Consider the following 11,068-nt stretch of genomic DNA (forward strand, 5'->3'; position numbering starts at 1 on the left):
TTACATGTAGTGGCATATTGCTCCTGCAGGACTGACCACAGTAATAATTAAAGAGTGGAAAGAAAGAAAGTTGGTCGAGCAACTGGCAGCAGTAACTATGACTCTCTTAAGGTAGCCAAATGCCTCGTCACTCGGCGAAATTTATTTGAAAACTCGAGGAAATCGTCGTTGAAGTAACTCAGACAACGGTAACATGGACAGGTGGTGGCGTATCGCTTCTGCAGGACACCAAGGTACGAATTAAACAGAGGAAAGATTCATAGAAGGGGGAGCAGCTGGCTGCAGTAACTATGACTCTCTTAAGGTAGCCAAATGAGTCGTCATCCGGCGAGGTACATTTGCTAACTCGAGAGACTCGTAGTGGGAGTAACAGTGACGACGTTAACGTGGACATATAGTGGCACATCGGTTCCGTAGGACAGGCCATAGCAAGAATGATAGAGAGAATGGGCTTAGAAAAGTGGGAGCAGCAGGCAGGAGTACTATGAATCACTTAAGGTAGCCCAATGCCTCGCACCATGTAAAATTTTTTTTGAAAACTCGAGGATATCTTCGATAAGGTAGCTCAGGCAACGTTAAGGTTTACATGTAGTGGCATATTGCTGCTGCAGGACTGACCACAGTAATAATTAAAGAGTGGAAAGAAAGAAAGTAGGTCGAGCAGCTGGCAACAGTAACTATGACTCTCTTAAGGTAGCCAAATGCCTCGTCACTCGGCGTAATTTATTTGAAAACTCGAGGAAATCGTTGTTGAGGTAACTCAGACAACGGTAACATGGACAGGTGGTGGCGTATCGCCTCTGCAGGACTGACCACAGTACGATTTAAAGGGAGGAAGATTCAAAGAAGGGGGAGCAGCTGGCTGCAGTAACTATGACGCTCTTAAGGTAGCCAAATGCCTCGTCATCCGGAGAGTCACATTTGCTAACTCGAGAGACTCGTAGTGGGAGTAACAGAGACGACGTTAACGTGGACATATAGTGGCACATCGGTTCTGTAGGACAGCCATAGCAAGAATGATAGAGAGAAAGGGCTTAGAAAAGTGGGAGCAGCAGGCAGGGGTACTATGACTCCCTTAAGGTAGCCAAATGCCTCGTCACCATGAAAAATTTTTTTTGAAAACTCGAGGATATTTTCGTTCAGGTAGCTCAGACAACGTTAAGGTTTACATGTAGTGGCATATTGCTCCTGCAGGACTGACCACAGTAATAATTAAAGAGTGGAAAGAAAGAAAGTAGGTCGAGCAGATGGCAGCAGTAACTATGACTCTCTTAAGGTAGCCAAATGCCTCGTCACTCGGCGAAATTTATTTGAAAACTCGAGGAAATCGTCGTTGAAGTAACTCAGACAACGGTAACATGGACAGGTGGTGGCGTATCGCTTCTGCAGGACACCACAGTACGAATTAAAGAGAGGAAAGATTCAAAGAAGGGGGAACAGCTGGCTGCAGTAACTATGACTCTCTTAAGGTAGTCAAATGGCTCGTCATCCCGCGAGGTACATTTGCTAACTCGAGAGACTCGTAGTGGGAGTAACAGTGACGACGTTAACGTGGACAGATAGTGGCACATCGGTTCCGTAGGACAGGCCATAGCAAGAATGATAGAGAGAATGGGCTTAGAAAAGTGGGAGCAGCAGGCAGGAGTACTATGACTCTCTTTAGGTAGTTAAATGCCTCGTCACCATGTGACATTTTTTTTTGAAAACTCGAGGATATCTTCGATAAGGTAGCTCAGACAACGTTAAGGTTTACATGTAGTGGCATATTGCTCCTGCAGGACTGACCACAGTAATAATTAAAGAGTGGAAAGAAAGAAAGTTGGTCGAGCAGCTGGCAGCAGTAACTATGACTCTCTTAAGGTAGCCAAATGCCTCGTCACTCGGCGAAATTTATTTGAAAACTCGAGGAAATCGTTGTTGAGGTAACTCAGACAACGGTAACATGGACAGGTGGTGGCGTATCGCTTTTGCAGGACTGACCACAGTACGATTTAAAGGGAGGAAAGATTCAAAGAAGGGAGAGCAGCTGCCTGCAGTAACTATGACACTCTTAAGGTAGCCAAATGCCTCGTCATCCGGCGAGTCACATTTGCTAACTCGAGAGACTCGTAGTGGGAGTAACAGTGACGACGTTAACGTGGACATATAGTGGCACATCGGTTCCGTAGGACAGGCCATAGCAAGAATGATAGAGAGAATGGGCTTAGAAAAGTGGGAGCAGCAGGCAGGAGTACTATGACTCCCTTAAGGTAGCCAAATGCCTCGTCACCATGTAAAATTTTTTTTGAAAACTCGAGGATATCTTCGATAAGGTAGCTCAGACAACGTTAAGGTTTACATGTAGTGGCATATTGCTGCTGCAGGACTGACCACAGTAATAATTAAAGAGTGGAAAGAAAGAAAGTAGGTCGAGCAGATGGCAGCAGTAACTATGACTCTCTTAAGGTAGCAAAATGCCTCGTCACTCGGCGAAATTTATTTGAAAACTCGAGGAAATCGTCGTTGAAGTAACTCAGACAACGGTAACATGGACAGGTGGTGGCGTATCGCTTCTGCAGGACACCACAGTACGAATTAAAGAGAGGAAAGATTCAAAGAAGGGGGAACAGCTGGCTGCAGTAACTATGACTCTCTTAAGGTAGTGAAATGGCTCGTCATCCCGCGAGGTACATTTGCTAACTCGAGAGACTCGTAGTGGGAGTAACAGTGACGACGTTAACGTGGACAGATAGTGGCACATCGGTTCCGTAGGACAGGCCATAGCAAGAATGATAGAGAGAATGGGCTTAGAAAAGTGGGAGCAGCAGGCAGGAGTACTATGACTCTCTTTAGGTAGTTAAATGCCTCGTCACCATGTGACATTTTTTTTTGAAAACTCGAGGATATCTTCGATAAGGTAGCTCAGACAACGTTAAGGTTTACATGTAGTGGCATATTGCTCCTGCAGGACTGACCACAGTAATAATTAAAGAGTGGAAAGAAAGAAAGTTGGTCGAGCAGCTGGCAGCAGTAACTATGACTCTCTTAAGGTAGCCAAATGCCTCGTCACTCGGCGAAATTTATTTGAAAACTCGAGGAAATCGTCGTTGAAGTAACTCAGACAACGGTAACATGGACAGGTGGTGGCGTATCGCTTCTGCAGGACACCAAGGTACGAATTAAAGAGAGGATAGATTCAAAGAAGGGGGAGCAGCTGGCTGCAGTAACTATGACTCTCTTAAGGTAGCCAAATGAGTCGTCTTCCGGCGAGGTACATTTGCTAACTCGAGAGTCTCGTAGTGGGAGTAACAGTGACGACGGTAACGTGGACATATAGTGGTACATCGGTTCCGTAGGACAGGCCATAGCAAGAATGATAGAGAGAATGGGCTTAGAAAAGTGGGAGCAGTAGGCAGGAGTACTATGAATCTCTTAAGGTAACCCAATGCCTCGTCACCATGTAAAATTTTTTTTGAAAACTCGAGGATATCTTCGATAAGGTAGCTCAGGCAACGTTAAGGTTTACATGTAGTGGCATATTGCTGCTGCAGGACTGACCACAGTAATAATTAAAGAGTGGAAAGAAAGAAAGTAGGTCGAGCAGCTGGCAACAGTAACTATGACTCTCTTAAGGTAGCCAAATGCCTCGTCACTTTGCGAAATTTATTTGAAAACTCGAGGAAATCGTTGTTGAGGTAACTCAGACAACGGTAACATGGACAGGTGGTGGCGTATCGCTTTTGCAGGACTGACCACAGTACGATTTAAAGGGAGGAAAGATTCAAAGAAGGGAGAGCAGCTGCCTGCAGTAACTATGACGCTCTTAAGGTAGCCAAATGCCTCGTCATCCGGCGAGTCACATTTGCTAACTCGAGAGACTCGTAGTGGGAGTAACAGTGACGACGTTAACGTGGACATATAGTGGCACATCGGTTTTGTAGGACAGGCCATAGCAAGAATGATAGAGAGAATGGTCTTAGAAAAGTGGGAGCATCAGGCAGGAGTACTATGACTCCCTTAAGGTAGCCAAATGCCTCGTCACCATGTAAATTTTTTTTTGAAAACTCGAGGATATCTTCGATAAGGTAGCTCAGACAACGTTAAGGTTTACATGTAGTGGCATATTGCTCCTGCAGGACTGACCACAGTAATAATTAAAGAGTGGAAAGAAAGAAAGTAGGTCGAGCAGCTTTCAACAGTAACTATGACTCTCTTAAGGTAGCCAAATGCATCGTCACTCGGCGAAATTTATTTGAAAACTCGAGGAAATCGTTGTTGAGGTAACTCAGACAACGGTAACATGGACAGGTGGTGGCATATCGCTTCTGCAGGACTGACCACAGTACGATTTAAAGGGAGGAAAGATTCAAAGAAGGGGGAGCAGCTGGCTGCAGTAACTATGACGCTCTTAAGGTAGCCAAATGCCTCGTCATCCGGAGAGTCACATTTGCTAACTCGAGAGACTCGTAGTGGGAGTAACAGAGACGACGTTAACGTGGACATATAGTGGCACATCGGTTCTGTAGGACAGCCATAGCAAGAATGATAGAGAGAAAGGGCTTAGAAAAGTGGGAGCAGCAGGCAGGGGTACTACGACTCCCTTAAGGTAGCCAAATGCCTCGTCACCATGAAAAATTTTTTTTGAAAACTCGAGGATATTTTCGTTAAGGTAGCTCAGACAACGTTAAGGTTTACATGTAGTGGAATATTGCTCCTGCAGGACTGACCACAGTAATAATTAAAGAGTGGAAAGAAAGAAAGTAGGTCGAGCAGATGGCAGCAGTAACTATGACTCTCTTAAGGTAGCCAAATGCCTCGTCACTCGGCGAAATTTATTTGAAAACTCGAGGAAATCGTCGTTGAAGTAACTCAGACAACGGTAACATGGACAGGTGGTGGCGTATCGCTTCTGCAGGACACCACAGTATGAATTAAAGAGAGGAAAGATTCAAAGAATGGGGAACAGCTGGCTGCAGTAACTATGACTCTCTTAAGGTAGTCAAATGGCTCGTCATCCCGCGAGGTACATCTGCTAACTCGAGAGACTCGTAGTGGGAGTAACAGTGACGACGTTAACGTGGACAGATAGTGGCACATCGGTTCCGTAGGACAGGCCATAGCAAGAATGATAGAGAGAATGGGCTTAGAAAAGTGGGAGCAGCAGGCAAGAGTACTATGACTCTCTTTAGGTAGTTAAATGCCTCGTCACCATGTGACATTTTTTTTTGAAAACTCGAGGATATCTTCGATAAGGTAGCTCAGACAACGTTAAGGTTTACATGTAGTGGCATATTGCTCCTGCAGGACTGACCACAGTAATAATTAAAGAGTGGAAAGAAAGAAAGTAGGTCGAGCAGATGGCAGCAGTAACTATGACTCTCTTAAGGTAGCCAAATGCCTCGTCACTCGGCGAAATTTATTTGAAAACTCGAGGAAATCGTTGTTGAAGTAACTCAGACAACGGTAACATGGACAGGTGGTGGCTTATCGCTTCTGCAGGACTGACCACAGTACGAATTAAAGACAGGAAAGATTCAAAGAAGGGGGAGCAGCTGGCTGCAGTAACTATGACTCTCTTAAGGTAGCCAAATGCCTCGTCATCCGGAGAGTCACATTTGCTAACTCGAGAGACTCGTAGTGGGAGTAACAGAGACGACGTTAACGTGGACATATAGTGGCACATCGGTTCCGTAGGACAGGCCATAGCAAGAATGATAGAGAGAATGGGCTTAGAAAAGTGGGAGCAGCAGGCAGGAGTACTATGACTCTCTTTAGGTAGTTAAATGCCTCGTCACCATGTAACATTTTTTTTTGAAAACTCGAGGATATCTTCGATAAGGTAGCTCAGACAACGTTAAGGTTTACATGTAGTGGCATATTGCTCCTGCAGGACTGACCACAGTAATAATTAAAGCGTGGAAAGAAAGAAAGTTGGTCGAGCAGCTGGCAGCAGTAACTATGACTCTCTTAAGGTAGCCAAATGCCTCGTCACTCGGCGAAATTTATTTGAATACTCGAGGAAATCGTCGTTGAAGTAACTCAGACAACGGTAACATGTACAGGTGGTGGCGTATCGCTTCTGCAGGACACCAAGGTACGAATTAAAGAGAGGAAAGATTCAAAGAAGGGGGAGCAGCTGGCTGCAGTAACTATGACTCTCTTAAGGTAGCCAAATGCCTCGTCACTCGGCGAAATTTATTTGAAAACTCGAGGAAATCGTCGTTGAAGTAACTCAGACAACGGTAACATGGACAGGTGGTGGCGTATCGCTTCTGCAGGACACCACAGTACGATTTAAAGGGAGGAAAGATTCAAGGAAGGGGGAGCAGCTGGCTGCAGTAACTATGACGCTCTTAAGGTAGCCAAATGCCTCGTCATCCGGAGAGTCACATTTGCTAACTCGAGAGACTCGTAGTGGGAGTAACAGAGACGACGTTAACGTGGACATATAGTGGCACATCGGTTCTGTAGGACAGCCATAGCAAGAATGATAGAGAGAAAGGGCTTAGAAAAGTGGGAGCAGCAGGCAGGGGTACTATGACTCCCTTAAGGTAGCCAAATGCCTCGTCACCATGAAAAATTTTTTTTGAAAACTCGAGGATATTTTCGTTCAGGTAGCTCAGACAACGTTAAGGTTTACATGTAGTGGCATATTGCTCCTGCAGGACTGACCACAGTGATAATTAAAGAGTGGAAAGAAAGAAAGTAGGTCGAGCAGATGGCAGCAGTAACTATGACTCTCTTAAGGTAGCCAAATGCCTCGTCACTCGGCGAAATTTATTTGAAAACTCGAGGAAATCGTCGTTGAAGTAACTCAGACAACGGTAACATGGACAGGTGGTGGCGTATCGCTTCTGCAGGACATCACAGTACGAATTAAAGAGAGGAAAGATTCAAAGAAGGGGGAACAGCTGGCTGCAGTAACTATGACTCTCTTAAGGTAGTCAAATGGCTCGTCATCCCGCGAGGTACATTTGCTAACTCGAGAGACTCGTAGTGGGAGTAACAGTGACGACGTTAACGTGGACAGATAGTGGCACATCGGTTCCGTAGGACAGGCCATAGCAAGAATGATAGAGAGAATGGTCTTAGAAAAGTGGGAGCAGCAGGCAGGAGTACTATGACTCTCTTTAGGTAGTTAAATGCCTCGTCACCATGTGACATTTTTTTTTTGAAAACTCGAGGATATCTTCGATAAGGTAGCTCAGACAACGTTAAGGTTTACATGTAGTGGCATATTGCTCCTGCAGGACTGACCACAGTAATAATTAAAGAGTGGAAAGAAAGAAAGTTGGTCGAGCAGCTGGCAGCAGTAACTATGACTCTCTTAAGGTAGCCAAATCCCTCGTCACTCGGCGAAATTTATTTGAAAACTCGAGGAAATCGTCGTTGAAGTAACTCAGACAACGGTAACATGGACAGGTGGTGGCGTATCGCTTCTGCAGGACACCAAGGTACGAATTAAAGAGAGGATAGATTCAAAGAATGGGGAGCAGCTGGCTGCAGTAACTATGACTCTCTTAAGGTAGCCAAATGAGTCGTCATCCGGCGAGGTACATTTGCTAACTCGAGAGTCTCGTAGTGGGAGTAACAGTGACGACGTTAACGTGGACAGATAGTGGCACATCGGTTCCGTAGGACAGGCCATAGCAAGAATGATAGAGAGAATGGGCTTAGAAAAGTGGGAGCAGCAGGCAGGAGTACTATGCCTCCCTTAAGGTAGCCAAATGCCTCGTCACCATGTAAAATTTTTTTTGAAAACTCGAGGATATCTTCGATAAGGTAGCTCAGACAACGTTAAGGTTTACATGTAGTGGCATATTGCTCCTGCAGGACTGACCACAGTAATAATTAAAGAGTGGAAAGAAAGAAAGTAGGTCGAGCAGATGGCAGCAGTAACTATGACTCTCTTAAGGTAGCCAAATGCCACGTCACTCGGCGAAATTTATTTGAAAACTCGAGGAAATCGTCGTTGAAGTAACTCAGACAACGGTAACATGGACAGGTGGTGGCGTATCGCTTCTGCAGGACACCACAGTACGAATTAAAGAGAGGAAAGATTCAAAGAAGGGGAACAGCTGGCTGCAGTAACTATGACTCTCTTAAGGTAGTCAAATGGCTCGTCATCCCGCGAGGTACATTTGCTAACTCGAGAGACTCGTAGTGGGAGTAACAGTGACGACGTTAACGTGGGCAGATAGTGGCACATCGGTTCCGTAGGACAGGCCATAGCAAGAATGATAAAGAGAATGGGCTTAGAAAAGTGGGAGCAGCAGGCAGGAGTACTATGGCTCCCTTAAGGTAGCCAAATGCCTCGTCACCATGTAAAATTTTTTTTGAAAACTCGAGGATATCTTCGATAAGGTAGCTCAGACAACGTTAAGGTTTACATGTAGTGGCATATTGCTCCTGCAGGACTGACCACAGTAATAATTAAAGAGTGGAAAGAAAGAAAGTAGGTCGAGCAGCTTTCAACAGTAACTATGACTCTCTTAAGGTAGCCAAATGCATCGTCACTCGGCGAAATTTATTTGAAAACTCGAGGAAATCGTTGTTGAGGTAACTCAGACAACGGTAACATGGACAGGTGGTGGCATATCGCTTCTGCAGGACTGACCACAGTACGATTTAAAGGGAGGAAAGATTCAAAGAAGGGGGAGCAGCTGGCTGCAGTAACTATGACGCTCTTAAGGTAGCCAAATGCCTCGTCATCCGGAGAGTCACATTTGCTAACTCGAGAGACTCGTAGTGGGAGTAACAGAGACGACGTTAACGTGGACATATAGTGGCACATCGGTTCTGTAGGACAGCCATAGCAAGAATGATAGAGAGAAAGGGCTTAGAAAAGTGGGAGCAGCAGGCAGGGGTACTATGACTCCCTTAAGGTAGCCAAATGCCTCGTCACCATGAAAAATATTTTTTGAAAACTCGAGGATATTTTCGTTAAGGTAGCTCAGACAACGTTAAGGTTTACATGTAGTGGCATATTGCTCCTGCAGGACTGACCACAGTAATAATTAAAGAGTGGAAAGAAAGAAAGTAGGTCGAGCAGATGGCAGCAGTAACTATGACTCTCTTAAGGTAGCCAAATGCCTCGTCACTCGGCGAAATTTATTTGAAAACTCGAGGAAATCGTCGTTGAAGTAACTCAGACAACGGTAACATGGACAGGTGGTGGCGTATCGCTTCTGCAGGACACCACAGTACGAATTAAAGAGAGGAAAGATTCAAAGAAGGGGGAACAGCTGGCTGCAGTAACTATGACTCTCTTAAGGTAGTCAAATGGCTCGTCATCCCGCGAGGTACATCTGCTAACTCGAGAGACTCGTAGTGGGAGTAACAGTGACGACGTTAACGTGGACAGATAGTGGCACATCGGTTCCGTAGGACAGGCCATAGCAAGAATGATAGAGAGAATGGGCTTAGAAAAGTGGGAGCAGCAGGCAAGAGTACTATGACTCTCTTTAGGTAGTTAAATGCCTCGTCACCATGTGACATTTTTTTTTGAAAACTCGAGGATATCTTCGATAAGGTAGCTCAGACAACGTTAAGGTTTACATGTAGTGGCATATTGCTCCTGCAGGACTGACCACAGTAATAATTAAAGAGTGGAAAGAAAGAAAGTAGGTCGAGCAGATGGCACCAGTAACTATGACTCTCTTAAGGTAGCCAAATGCCTCGTCACTCGGCGAAATATATTTGAAAACTCGAGGAAATCGTTGTTGAAGTAACTCAGACAACGGTAACATGGACAGGTGGTGGCTTATCGCTTCTGCAGGACTGACCACAGTACGAATTAAAGACAGGAAAGATTCAAAGAAGGGGGAGCAGCTGGCTGCAGTAACTATGACTCTCTTAAGGTAGCCAAATGCCTCGTCATCCGGAGAGTCACATTTGCTAACTCGAGAGACTCGTAGTGGGAGTAACAGAGACGACGTTAACGTGGACATATAGTGGCACATCGGTTCCGTAGGACAGGCCATAGCAAGAATGATAGAGAGAATGGGCTTAGAAAAGTGGGAGCAGCAGGCAGGAGTACTATGACTCTCTTTAGGTAGTTAAATGCCTCGTCACCATGTAACATTTTTTTTTGAAAACTCGAGGATATCTTCGATAAGGTAGCTCAGACAACGTTAAGGTTTACATGTAGTGGCATATTGCTCCTGCAGGACTGACCACAGTAATAATTAAAGCGTGGAAAGAAAGAAAGTTGGTCGAGCAGCTGGCAGCAGTAACTATGACTCTCTTAAGGTAGCCAAATGCCTCGTCACTCGGCGAAATTTATTTGAATACTCGAGGAAATCGTCGTTGAAGTAACTCAGACAACGGTAACATGTACAGGTGGTGGCGTATCGCTTCTGCAGGACACCAAGGTACGAATTAAAGAGAGGAAAGATTCAAAGAAGGGGGAGCAGCTGGCTGCAGTAATTATGACTCTCTTAAGGTAGCCAAATGCCTCGTCACTCGGCGAAATTTATTTGAAAACTCGAGGAAATCGTTGTTGAAGTAACTCAGACAACGGTAACATGGACAGGTGGTGGCTTATCGCTTCTGCAGGACTGACCACAGTACGAATTAAAGACAGGAAAGATTCAAAGAAGGGGGAGCAGCTGGCTGCAGTAACTATGACGCTTATAAGGTAGCCAAATGCCTCGTCATCCGGCGAGGTACATTTGCTAACTCGAGAGACTCGTAGTGGGAGTAACAGAGACGACGTTAACGTGGACATATAGTGGCACATCGGTTCCGTAGGACAGGCCATAGCTAGAATGTTAGAGAGAATGGGCTTAGAAAAGTGGGAGCAGCAGGCAGGAGTACTATGACTCTCTTAAGGTAGCCAAATGAATCGTCACCATGTGAAATTTTTTGTTGAAAACTCGAGGATATCTTCGATAAGGTAGCTCAGACAACGTTAAGGTTTACATGTAGTGGCATATTGCTCCTGCAGGACTGACCACAGTAATAATTAAAGAGTGGAAAGAAAGAAGGTAGGTCGAGCAGCTGGCAGCAGTAACTATGACTCTCTTAAGGTAGCCAAATGCCTCGTCACTCGGCGAAATTTATTTGAAAACTCGAGGAAATCGTCGTT

Source organism: Schistocerca serialis, unplaced genomic scaffold (assembly GCF_023864345.2).
Source record: "Schistocerca serialis cubense isolate TAMUIC-IGC-003099 unplaced genomic scaffold, iqSchSeri2.2 HiC_scaffold_1353, whole genome shotgun sequence".
Lineage (NCBI taxonomy): Eukaryota > Metazoa > Arthropoda > Insecta > Orthoptera > Acrididae > Schistocerca > Schistocerca serialis.